Below are 13,580 nucleotides of genomic sequence, written 5' to 3'. Positions count from 1 at the left end.
GTGATTGAAGATTGGTACAACTGTGGGCAAACTTAACAGGAGATAGAAGATTGATGGACAATAGTCTACAACCATTTAGAACAAAAAAAAAAAAAAGTAAAATTGCATTTAAAACAATAGATTGAAACATCAAACAGCGAACCCTGAAATAGCAAGGGAAGACTGTAGAGGGGACGATGGTAAATAGTCCCTACTTCTGTAGCTCAATGAGGGCCCAACGTACTTATTGGACTTTCTGTTATCACTTAAATCATGATCGTACACATTTAGACAAACTGAGCTGAAGCTGTCTTTAATATAGCCCTTGTTCTATCTTATGGGGTCCAGATGACCCAAGCCTTACATAGACATATTATCCCTCCCATGACAAATTTGGAGGAAGGTGGACAGGATTTTATGTCTGCCACGGACACCAGTGAAAACAAGAATAATTGAAAAAAAAAGTTCAGTGCACTGTCTTGTAGGGTCTAGATGACCCCACGCCCAAGGTCAGCATACCGAGGGAGTATCTCTGTATATCGCAGTTCACCTTTCTTATGCGTAGATTTTTTTTACTACAATTTTGGATCTTTTTTTGTGTACATGTCCTGATTGATCAAATCTAGATAAATCATCAATACTTAACAAGTCTTCAGATAAACGGATTCGTTCTATTCTACTCTTCTACAATGATTTGAACTTTGAGAGCTTAAAGAAAAGATAAATGTATGAAAATACTAATGAATGTATGTCTGAGAAAAGTCTAGAAAGTGTGTAGTGTGGGGGCTTACACCCTTAAAACATCTATAAATGTTGTTAAAAAAAAGAAAAAGTTGGCTACCTCACGTATTTATCACAGGTTATCTTTAGAATATACCTCCAGTGATAAATGAGGGACCTAAAAACATGTCGCACCAGTAACCAACGACTCTAGAAGTTGACGATGCCATGGTCATCATGTTTTGAGAAGCTCGCACAAGCAACAACGAACACACAAGATAGACCAAACGTTTGTTTTTTTTCTTGGAGGCAGAGTGCTTGTTTTCTAAGTCGTATGCGGTAACATGATCTCTTCTTCTTGCCGTTTATTGCTCGATGGGGGTAGGTAGAGCAGAGGGGGGTTTACTCGGGTAACACAAGTTCTAAACTCCAACACAAATCTGTGACTCAGTTTCATATCCACCAACACACCTGATGTTCTGTTAAGGCCATATCAACCCAGAGGATGTTGGGTACAATTGGCCAAATCAACGTGTCCGCTAATGTCTAAAGCACTCAACAACGAGGCCCGACGTTCAACTATGTCTTGATTTCATTGTTTTAGTGGAGCGGCATCATGAATTTAGTAAAAGTTGAAAGAATTTCGGGGTGAAAATGCTTCAAGTCAGTCAGTTTTAATGATAAAACATGGCCAACGCTTTCTGACATGAAAGATTGATTGGTGCTCTTTAAGGGAGTTCCTCCACTTTTTTCTACTTCCTCCGGTGTTAAAGCTGCTGTGTCTCCGGTTTGATCCCCGCTGTGTCAGGCCTTGACAGGCGGGACTCTGAAGCCCTTTAGCGTCGGTTAATGCCTAAAACCTGACCCCTGCGCCTCTTTGTCAGCCCTTATTAGCAGCCCGCGCGCTTTGAGTTTCTAGACCTCTCTCTGCAGCCTCCAGCTTGTCGACGGCGGTGTGAAGTCCACTCCAGCTCGGCGCTGAGGTTCTGTGGCCGCTTTGATCCCTGACCCTCAACCAAATGGTTCAGCTGCAGCATGACCACTCGCTGTTTTACAGCCAGAGTGGACGATCACTTCCTGTGCTGCGCCGCCTGCATGGACCCCAAAGGTCACCGCGGTGAGGCTTTGTCACCTCCAAACATTAAGTCACCGATTCAACTAATTAACTTGTAGAGGAGCCGTTTTGGTCTAAATACACATGAGCATTTAACGTTTAGCTTATTTGTCTCAAGTCATCAAAAGGATTTTTACATTTTGATAGTAAAATGTTCCTTTTTTTGTTTAATTTTAATAGTTTTGGGAGTTAAAAACATGACCTCTCTACATACTGACCTCAGTTTCTAACAGACATGTTCAATAAATAAATATGGAAATGATTAAAAGGATAATCCGCACAAAAAATCTAAAACTTACACAAACCACACGATTTGAATATCTTAGCTAAATGTTAGCTAAACTTGGCTGTTTGTTTAAATGTTTATAGATTATTAGTGAATCGCAAACATCTTAACTTTGATGATACTCAAACACACGCACAAATATATTTTATGTATGTAAAAGCATGTAGGATTTCTAATCTCAGAATTTAGGTTCCAGTGTTGACATTGTTGAACTTTACGCAATTAATGTAATTATTGGCGAAAAGCTGCTTTTCTCCACATCAGAATCAGCTAGTTTATGTTAAATGCTTAAGTACTTTATTACTGTAAAGTGTAGAATATTGACGCAAAACTAGTTTTTACAATGTCAAAATAAGCTGGTTACGTTAATAGCATAAGTCATTTATTACTTTAAAGTGTAGCATATCTGCGCTAAGCTGGTTTCTACTACGTTATAATCGACTGGTTCACGTTAACTGAAGTATTTTATCGTTGTAAAAGTATATCAACCCAAAACTACTTTTTACTATGTCGGGATCAGCTGGTATATGTTAATTGCGTAAGTATTTTATTGTTGTAAATTGTAGTATATCGTGGCAAAACTGCTTTTCTAAGCGCCAGAATCAACTGGTTTACGTTAAATGCGCAAGTACTTTATTGTTATAAAGTGTAGTATACTAACGCAAAACTGCTTTTATCTGCGTCAGAATCAACTAGTTTTTAATTGCGTAAGTACTTTATTCCAGTAATGTGTAGCATATCTAAGAAAAACTGATTTTCGACGCATCAAAATCAAGTATTTTATTGTTGTAAAGTGTAGTACATCGTGGTAAAACTGCTTTTCTTCGCGTCAGAATCAACTGGTTTACGTTAAATGCTTAAGTACTTTATTGTTATAAAGTGTAGTATATTAAAGCAAAGCTGCTTTTTTCTGCGTCAGAATCAACTAGTTTTTGTTAATTGCGTACTTTATTCCAGTAATGTGTAGCATATCTAAGAAAAGCTGATTTTCGACGCATCAAAATCAGCTAGTTTACGTTAAATGCGTAAGTATTTTATTTGTGTACGGTGCAGCATATATTCGAAAAGCAGCTTTTCTCCACATCAGAATCAGCAGGTTTACATTAAAGGCGTAATCACTTTACTACTGTTAACTATAGCAAACCGATGCAAAGCTGCTTTTCTTTGTGTCGAAATTAGCTGGTTTACGCTAACTGCGTAACTACTTTACTACTGTAAGCCGTAGCATATCGACGCTTAACTGCTTTTCTACACCTCAGAATAAGCTGGTTTATGTCAAGCACGTAAGTACTTTATTACTATAAAGTGTAGAGTATGAACGCAAGACTGCGTTACTTCGCGTCACAATAAGCTGGTATACGTTAAGCACATAAGCACTTCATTACTATAAAGTGTACCAAAGTTGACTTACACTACGTCAGTATCAGCTGGTTTGCGTTAACTGCATTAGCACTTCACAACTGTAAAGTGTAAAATATTGGCACAAAGTTGCTTTTCTCCATGTCAGAATTTTTAATAGCTGAGGAGATCCAAAAATTCAAAAAACTGCTGTTTTTTTTTTTTGTATATCACCTGCATCATGTCTGGTATTGAGGGTCACAGATAAAAATGAATCAGACAACATTCATCCTGCGTATAATGAAGTAAAGGCTAACTGCGTTTTAGTTTAAGTAGGAATTGGTTAGCATGCTTCGCAACTTACTTACTTAGAAACTTTAAGGTTCTTATATTTCCTGACTCAGAAAAACTATTCCTGTTGTTCCAATAGAACTGGTAAGTTTAAGAATATTTTTTGCGAACTTTAACGATGTCAGTCGATGTACTGTAATTGGTTTAAGAGAAAACTCACAGATCTCTTTTTTCTGGAACTTTTTTAGAGGATTACACGAAAACTATCTGGTTAAAGTTACAACGATGTTCGAGTTTAAACACCACAGTCCTTGTGTTGGCCTTGCAGACACTTGAGCTTGAAGTTTCCCAGAGAAACAAGTCTTGTAAATTCTACGACCTCACGCTTGCGTTGAAATTCTGTCTAAAAATCTGTGATTTTTTTTTTTTTTCAACATGAGACAGAATCAGAAACAGGAAATATTTATTTATGGTAACTTCTGACAATTCACTCCAACCTCGCTAAGAGCTTTGAGGCGTTCGCTTACACGTGGGTGGGTGGGTGGGGGGTCACGCGTCCGCTCTTAATGAGTTTGTAAGTGACTGGAAAACGGCGAGGAGGACGGAGCGTTTTCTAGGAGACGACTGGAGTAAGAGTGTCACCTGAACAGGCCCCCGCACTAATGGAACGCCACCAGGGGCCCCGGGGGCGGGAGGGGGGCTCAGATCTGATGAGGCCTTGGAAAGACGCGACGGCTAAAGAAAACCACGTGTAGCTTCCCTGTCCTCATCTCTGACTTGCGGACGCTGTCCCCTTTCACGGCGCCGGGGTCGTCCCTTTTTTTGGTCAAAGAACTGCAGTGTCGCGCGGCCCGACGGTGGCGCCAACGCGCTCCTGCAGGAGTTAATTAACAAATGCATCAAAGCCAATCTGACGAGCTCGCAGAGGAGGAACTACAGGCCCCCCAGCGGCCCCTGGACCTTTGATTTCACATGTCTACGGGTCCTTAGTGTGTGTGTGTGTGTGTGTGATTGCGTTTCATGAACAAAGACGTGTTTTCATCATGTGTAATTGCTGCTGTCTGATGGCTGCTTTCCTCTGTCTGATCTTAGGGAAGATCTGCTGGATGAAGATCTTCAGAGCGGCTCTAAAAATAAATGTTTATACAGCAGAGTGTGCGTGCGCGCACGAGGGCGTGTATTTGACATAGTTGCTGAATTTACGAGCTCCTCCGGCTTTCCTTATTTCCACGGCGTTGCTGTCAAAATAATCACCCTGTTTTCACTCCCCAGACTGTTTGCCAGCGATTAGTCGGGGTCGGCCAGAAAACTAAACAGTTGTAATCCACTTACTCATGAAACCAGAGCGGCCGTCATCTAAACACTCCACAGGAAGTGAGGCGCGAGGGGTCCAGCGCTGACGGCGTGAAGGCAACACAAACATTTGTCTGCGCTTTTTCTTTGAGGCGGGACCTTGTTTACACACAAGTCCTTATAGGTGTTTCATTTGTGAAACAAAATATTAATCAGATTAAAAATAAGTCAAACGATCCCGGACGAGCCCCCAAACTGGAAAGTAAAAATACTGAGATTGTGATACTTTTTTTGTTTGTTTTTAAGGTGAACTGAGTGGATTCCTTGGTGGTTGCAGGTTGGACATCTGTGGATTTGTGGCTCCGCTTCTCTAAATTCACCAATTCTGCGCGAGGACCTGCGGCAGGGCCCCGGGGCCACATGCTGTAATTGGTGCGGACTTGTTGTTTTGTGGGATAAGAGACTTTTGAGTCATCACAGCGGGGTGTTTTACTCACTTCCAATTCCCATTTATCGCGCCCCCGCGGCCGCCTGCATGCCTTTCTCCCCGTGCAGCCCCCGCGTGTTATTCTTTCCTTTCTCTCATTAAACTCCGGGCAGATTTTCGGAGGGCCGGTAATGACGGGCGCAAGGGCGGGCATGTGTGAAAACGGCAGCGCTGGATGAAAGTGACATCCCTTCACAGGTTTGGGAAGATCCCCCCCCCTCCCGCCTTCATGTCATCCTGAATAATGTGAAGGGCCCCATTATTTCCTCACATCTTTTCAGCCCCCCCTTTGCTCCCTGACTGCTGGAACTCTTCATCCCGCACAAAAGCAAATGCACTAAAACTTTTTTCTGATGCAAATGAACGCAGGCGGCCTTTCAGTGGGAGAGAAAAGCCGCGGCAGCTCCAGGCAGCAGAGATGTTCCACCTTCACCAACCGCAGAAATGAGTTTCATATTTAACTCAAAAATGAGACCCTTTGAACCTTTTCTTTTCAACCAAACTCTAAATAATAAAGTGTTTTTAATGCAATATAAATTCTGCTCCCCCTGAATTGTATTTTATTTTATTTTTTATATATTTTTTTTACAACAAAGATGCTGCTAAACCCAGAAAAAATGTAAATAATGTAGCTCTTTAAAAATTAATGATGACCTCTTTTGGCAGCAATTTGAAAGTAAAATGTTAATTTTCATCAATTCAAATAAGATTTTTTAAATTTTTTTTATTTACAGATTTAAACTAAAGATAATTTGTTTGACAAAATAAAAAAACGTGATAGAATTAGCATAAAACCACAAAAAAGGAATATTAATCTAAAAAAAATATAATTTTGTTCTTCATTTAAATCTCTTTTGGGGGCAAATAAAGTGAAATTTTTAAGCTAAATTACAAAAAAATTAAGAAAAAAGTTCGTTTATATATGTTTTAAAGGGTTCCGCCTCACCTCTCGGTCGTACTTCGTCTGGTCCGGTGCTCGCTCGAGGTTCGGGAAGTTTCGTCCGGGGCGCGCGCGGGTTCCTCTCCGTGTCGAGGCGCGCGGCGCTCTCTACTTCTTCTTCTTCTTCTCCTCCCTGGGAAAGTACCGCGGAGGAGCTCGAAGTTCGGAGGCGCGCGGCTCCATCGGCCGCGGCACGCGCGCGCGGCGGCCTCTCAGGAGAAAACTTGGCAGGACTTTTTCCCGAAAGTGCGGCGGCGCGGTCGGGATGCTGCCGAGCCGCGAGGATGCGCCGTTATTTTCTTCCTCACCGCCCCTCCGCACACCCCACTTCTTCTTCTTCTTCCTCCTCCTCTTCCTCTGGTGACTCCCCCCTTCCTCCCGCGCACCCGCCTCTCAACGGGACGAACCGATCATCGATTACTGATCATGCTGGATATTTTCAGGAACTATTTCTATTGATTAGCTCTTTAAAACACTTTTATTAATTAAAATATATTTTTTTAATACATTTTGTGTATTTTTATAATAATAAATTTGATAATTTTAAGTTAAAAATGTGTTTGGACCACATCATTAATACCTAATGTCATATTTAAATCCCAATTTACATCTTAAAAACATATTTCTCTTTAAAAAGTGATTAAAAAATCTTATCTTAAATGCATTTTTAATGTTCTTATTTATTTTTTAAACGACTAACTCTATACATTTGAGATTAAATAAAAACAATGAAATAATCTGGAGTTTATTCCAACAACTCTGGTAAACTTGAATCCAGATTCAAACTAGAATCACTCCAGTTTGAAGTTCCTCCGCGGATCCCTCTCAGAGAAGCCTGCCCCCTAGCGTCTGCGTCTGCGCTCTGCATCTTCTGAATTCTGAACCGTTTAATTTAAACTGGAAAAACATATACATAAAATTAAAATTAAATAAGTCTGAACAGACTAATCACTATTTTATCTTACGTGTATTTGGGAAAATAATTTTAGTAATTTTATTATAGTTTTAAAAAATGCAGGATGATGAACAAAATTCCTCCTGCAAAAAGTACAAATTTAACACACTTTATAGCAATTATATTATAAAAATGTGGCAATATGAAGGAGAAAACAAATATTAAGACTGTGAAAATAAAACAACTTCCTATAAAAATCTTGTTTAGTGTTTGATCTGAATTCCTCCTTGATTCCACATTTTATAATAGTCAGATATCTGTTTTCATTCTTAAATAATAATCTACTGGTAATTAAATGCACATATACGGGGAATCGATTCCTAGATTCCCGCGTGACAGTCCACCAATCAACCGACTGAGCTGTTCTGAAAGCCAGGTTCTTGGAAGGAAAACAATTTAAAAACCGAACTTCTGGAAAGTGTATCTAAAAGGGTGAAGATTAACTTCTAAATAAGGAAAAGTCTATTAAAACTTCTCCAAAAAAACATGTTATATCCTCAATATATACAAAACATATGGAGATATACAGAACTTCAGAAAAATGTTTGATCTTTTGTGTGGAAGATTCAGAGCAATCTAATACGATCAGAAAGAAAAATGGCGGCATCTAGTGGAGACATGATGTTATTACATTGAACAATGTAAATGTTTGTACATTTGACCTTCATTGGTCATTATTAAGCCGCCTATTATTTAAATTTGACTTTTTTTAATATTCAACTAAATTTAAATGGAATAAGTACCTCTAATTATTTATAAAAATGTTAAATAATTGAAAATATTGACCAACTTTAACTTTATGAAATCAGAAAATTAAAAGGAAGAAACATAAACCAAAGAGAAAAGATTACATGATACTCTTTTTATTAAAAAAAATAATATTAATCCAAAAAAACGGATAAATTGTCTCCCAAATTTTCTTGAAAGGATCTAAAAGAGAGTTTTTAGGTGATCCTAATTAGAGAAATCAACACAACTTGTGGACTTCTTTTCATTTTTACCTTTTAACTGAAGTTTCTGTGTCAATTCAAATATTTTCTTCACAGTTTCTTAAAGATTTAATTCTATGAAATTCTATGAAATAGTAAAAACTTAAATTATTTTCAACTCTTATATAAATTGGCCTATTTTAATGGGTACAAACTTCAATTTTGACCAAGCACACTTAATTGGAAAATAGCCCACTGCTGCCACCTGCTGGTGAGCAGGGCCAATTTGACAAAAACACCAAATAAAAAAAAAATGTGAGGAAAAAAACAGTTCAAAAATAACTTTTAATATTTTTAAGAACTTGATTTGACCTGATAGCGCCACATCATTTGGGCTTTATCCTGGTATTTCCTTGCAATAAGTTTGATGCTGAAAACAGGTGGACCAATAAAAGAGTCCCCCCCCCTAACTCCCAGCAGACGCTCAGACCATCTGCAGCCCGATCTCAGTCTGCATCTGTGTGGCCGTCCGCCTCCAAAATGAGTCAAATCAAATGAAAATAAAGGACGTAACTTAAATCATAACTGTTAAAGAGTTCTGCCTGCAGCACCGGCTGCCATATGGAGATAATCTTGCCTCCCGGCAACAACAATATTGCGTGCATTTTAAAGGAATAGCGTGAGAAACGTTCTCCCGTCCTGCCATCTGATACTGATGGCTTCCACAGCCCTGCCATTTTCTTCTGGGGGAGAGGGTGTAAATTCAAGTTCATAGCTGTGGCCCTGCAGAGCGCTGTTAAAGTGCCCCTGAGCCAGGCACTGAAGAGCTGTCCGAGTCCACGGGGAATATATTAAATTTTATAATAATGTCTCAAATATCTGCAGTTCGTGGCTTCATGAGGCTGAGAGTGACAGAAATGATTCATTGTCCTGTTTTAGTTTTATGAAAAGATGGAGTTTGAGGCAGTGCTTTAAGTGGACAACAAGAAGTGGCGGTGCTCTCTTTATCGGAAGTCGAAACATAAAATAGAATCTTGAATGTAAATATTAATCGATAAGAAGAAGTCTTTTTTTCAACGTGTCTTAATATGAAATAAGAAAGAGGGAGCTCAAGTCTAGTCTAAAAATAAATGTAATCAAACACTAACGTGTGTTCATAAAATTATTTTAATTATTTTTTTCATAAAAAATTTAATTATTTTAAAGTTGAAGATGAAACTTTGGTTGGTGATTTAATGGAGGAGCTGTACCATTCTGTATGATACTCAACTTATTATTTATAAGCTACAATCAAAACAGTTAAATAAAGAAAAACGAACGTTAAACAAAAAAGTCCAAATCACATAACCTCAGAGTGAAATCTATTTCTACAGAGTAAATCCTCATCTAAAAATGTCGACAGCATGCTCCTCTTGTTGTTTTAAACTGCTGCATCGGTACATTCCATTGAGGAAAACAACAGTAGGACAATGATTGGTACATTGTTGAATTGTAAAGTAGGTGTTAAAAGGTCTTCACGGACCCATTGATGAAGTCTGCTCCCATTGGCTACCCGTCATCTGTCAATCAAACCCCCCAGACGTTCGACGTCAGACCCACAAACGCTTATTGAGCCATCTGATTGGTCAATTTATAACTCTAATAACTTGTGATAATGGAAAAAAATCTTTAAAAAAAATTAGGATTAGAAAAAAGAAGTTAAGCAGAAAGCAGCAGAGGAAGAATGATTATTCTGACATATAAAATGACTGAGAAATAACTGTCTGTTTCTCAATGTAAGTCAATGGGACTTTGGCCTTTTTGCAACCCAGTGGTACTTCCCATATGAACACGGAAGGAGGGGGGCTTGCTCTGTCCAGTTCTTTTATACAGTCTATGGTCATTACCTGGCTGTGTGAGGCGTCAGCCTGAGAGTCCGCCTCCGTTTCCACCCGCGTTCTTTTAACACCCCGTAGCCACGAGATCATCATTGGGTTTTCATTCACGCTAAAGTCATTTCTTTTGCTTATTACATTGTTCAGACAAGTTTGTGTTGACGGCGTAGAGAAGAAATCTGGAGACCGCTCGACACCCCCCCCTCCACCCCGTGTGTGCTGAACAGGAAGTTCCTGCAGGCTCCAAGAAGCCCAAATCCTGCAAACTTCTAAAGAGAAATAAAATGTTATTACTGATTTTATTTGTCAGAATAACCCTTTTTGAACAAGTACACGTTCTTATTGCAAATTATTATTTTTTCCAGGATACTTTTTGTCCTTACCGTAAGTTAGTCAAGTTAAAAACTGACCAATCAGACGCGTCAAACTACAGCGTGTGGTGCCCGCTGGCCCCCCCACCTTGAGCATTTGATTGACATCTTCTCCCGAGCTGCTTTCAGTGGAAGGAGGGATGTGAACTGCCAGTAAGCTTACTCATGATTGTCGACTGTAGCTGCCCTAAAAACGCGACTCAGACAAACTCGGTCTGTCACTGAAGGTAGATTTGGCCTCATTTAGCGCCGGAGCTAAGGCATTTATACGAGGATGTTACTCCCTCTGTCCAGTGATAACATGGTGCAGAGATGCCCACTGACATTGACGTACAAATCGGGCTTGCTATCTGTCAAACGCAATGAATTGTGGGATACCTTTACTTTGGTTTTTCTAGGTAAATTCGATTTTAAATATGGGTATTTGTCTACGTGAGTCGTTGTCTGTGGTTGTTTTACTCAGTTTTTCTCTTTATTATTTTATCCGGATGTGTTTACTTCTGTTTGCACCATAAGTGAGAGAGAGAGGAAGGATAATCAGGATCTTGTGTTGTACTGTTGGATCAGCGCGCTGCGCGGTATAAAATAATTTCTGCACTATATCATCTCTCATGTGAAAGATGTCTTTCGCGTGCTTCGTGATTCCTCTGCATATACAAATCTAAATAGTTTCAATCAGAGCACCGGACGGTCCTAGCTAAGTGAGAAGTGCCGGTGCTCCGACATGAGATTTAAAGAAGTCCCGGTGCTCAGCACCGGAGCGCACCGGCCCACTTAAAGCACTGGTTTGAGGAGAAGGACAGAAACTAAAGGAAGTAACTTCCAAAAAAAGAAGGAAAGAAAGGAGGTTTGTGGGTATTTATTTAGATATTAGATGTTTAGTTTGTCATCCAGCACAAAAATATAAGAATCCCATAAAGAATATAACCTATAATAGTAAACAAATGATTATTTTTATCAATCAAATTTCTTTATAACTGGAGGTACGGCAAGCCATTATGGTCAAAATTGAATAAAAAAACATTTTTTAACTCAACCTTTTTTTTTTGCAAATTTGTTGAAAGTTCCACTTTTATTGTCTTTTATTCTATTGTAAAAGTGTTTCGGTTCTTTTTTATTTTTTTTTAGGTTGATGTCATTTTTAGAAATATTCAAAAATACTGTCAATTTCTAAGACGTGTCTGAATTCCTTCCGTACTCACTATATACTGTAGGGCGTTCGCCCTTTTTGTAGTGCTGTCCGAAGCTAAAATTAAAAAATTTAGTGCAATAGAAATTTCCCAAAAGTCTTTGCGAAAAACTTCAAATATAGACCACAATGCATTACGGTCGAACATTTTTTTTTGCGAAATAACATGTTTAAATTAATTTTTTTTAATAAACCATCCATATTTTCATCATCAGAACACAGTGGAGTCACAAATAAACGTCGTAAAATATTTGTATTGATTCGATTTAACTTTTTGATCTGGCGTTTAGCAAAACGAAAGTAAAATAGTTAGCATGGTGGCTGAACTTCTTTTAAAATCCAGGGCACTATATAGTACTGCACTGTTTTGTATTTTAAGTAGTTAGGGATTAGGGAGGGAATTCAGACATTGCGACGATTATTGTAGTAAAGTAGGAATTAATAGTTTCCCTTCATTTATTTGTCTACCTTCTATCCTGCTAGCTTACAGCCCCTCACAACTCTAACTTAAAGGGTCCATATCATGCAAAATCAACTATTTTATTGCTTTTAAGTGTTTTTTTAATTTTCATTCTTCATGAAAAACAACCCGAATGCGTTTATTTATTATTATTATTTTTGCTCCATTCATACATCTCCAAGTATTTCTCTAAAACACATATGTCAAAGTCAAGGCCTGATGTTTTCTTCCGTTTATTTCTAATTTTGACGAAATATAATTTTTTGGAGAGTAAAATATTGAAAGTTATTTAGGGAATAATATTCCTTCCTTTTTATTTTTCATATTTATGCTAAAAAGTTACAGTTTTAAAATTGTCTTTCTGCTAGCTTTTTGGACTATTTTGGCATTTACAGCGATTTTTAGGCTATTTTGGAGTTTAGCTAATATTTCAGCTACATGCTAGCTGTTTTTCCTAATTAAGGCCTTTTTTTGTTTTTTAGGCTGTTTTGGAGTTAGACTGATTGATAGTGTTGTACATACGTTTATCAAGAATGTACAACCCTTTTACTAATATTTACATGCTAGCTGTTTTGGCTAATTTATGCTTTTTTCTGTTTTTTAGGTAATTTTGAAGTTTAGCTATTTTTTCAGCTACATGCTAGCTTTTATGGCTAACCTAGGTTTTTCTGTTTTAGTTTTTCAGGCTAATTTGGCATTTAGCTAATATTTTAGCTTGCTATCAGCTTCAGTGTTTTCAGTTATTAGCACTAGCATCTTCAGCGGCCAAATTCACCTTACAGCATCCACACTAGCATTATCACAGGTAATGCTAAATAGCTAGTTCATAATCATGTTAAACAATTTAGGGTTTTAAAAATTTAGCTTAAGAGTGTTCATTAAATGTTTTATACTGTTTGTCCCACTACCAAAGGTGTGTTTTGGATTTTGGCCCATTGTGGTAATGAGTATGACATCCTTGCTCTCTGAGCACCAGCTCCTCCCATCCACGAAAAAAGGAAAGGGTTCTCATATTGTTATGTAGACTAGTGGGGAACAGCCCCTTCCAGGAAGCCAGCTCCACCCCCTGGCTAACACAAACACCCAACTTCCTCATGAAGCCAGCAGTGATCGTGACAACAATTTTATTTTATATACACATCCATCTTTGGATCTATATTATAAATTTATATATGGATATAGTTTATTCTGAAAACCTAAAAAAATAGCAACATATAGGCCCTTTGACATTACTAGTTCAATGCATTCAGTTTTTTCAAAAATAATTATAAACATACATTTTTCCACATTAATTATTTGATATAAACAAATGTACAATATTTCTGTAAATGTTGATTATTTGCTTTATTGTAAT

General features: G+C 38.1%; 1 protein-coding gene across 1 annotated transcript in view; it reads right to left on the bottom strand.

Annotated features, from left to right (window-relative positions):
- The window catches only part of LOC112156737 (zinc finger protein GLI2), an 83,848-nt gene extending 76,818 nt beyond the window's left edge, over window positions 1–7,030 (bottom strand). Inside the window, exon 1 of the mRNA XM_024289058.2 lies at window positions 6,455–7,030. The gene's annotated coding sequence lies outside the window, so the exon portion shown is untranslated. The remainder of the gene's footprint in view (window positions 1–6,454) is intronic.
- Window positions 7,031–13,580: the final 6,550 nt, after the last annotated feature.

Source organism: Oryzias melastigma, linkage group LG2 (genome assembly GCF_002922805.2).
Source record: "Oryzias melastigma strain HK-1 linkage group LG2, ASM292280v2, whole genome shotgun sequence".
Taxonomy (NCBI): Eukaryota; Metazoa; Chordata; class Actinopteri; order Beloniformes; family Adrianichthyidae; genus Oryzias; species Oryzias melastigma.
Note: the sequence above shows the minus strand (reverse complement) of the source record. Positions and strands in the feature narration are given on the sequence as shown.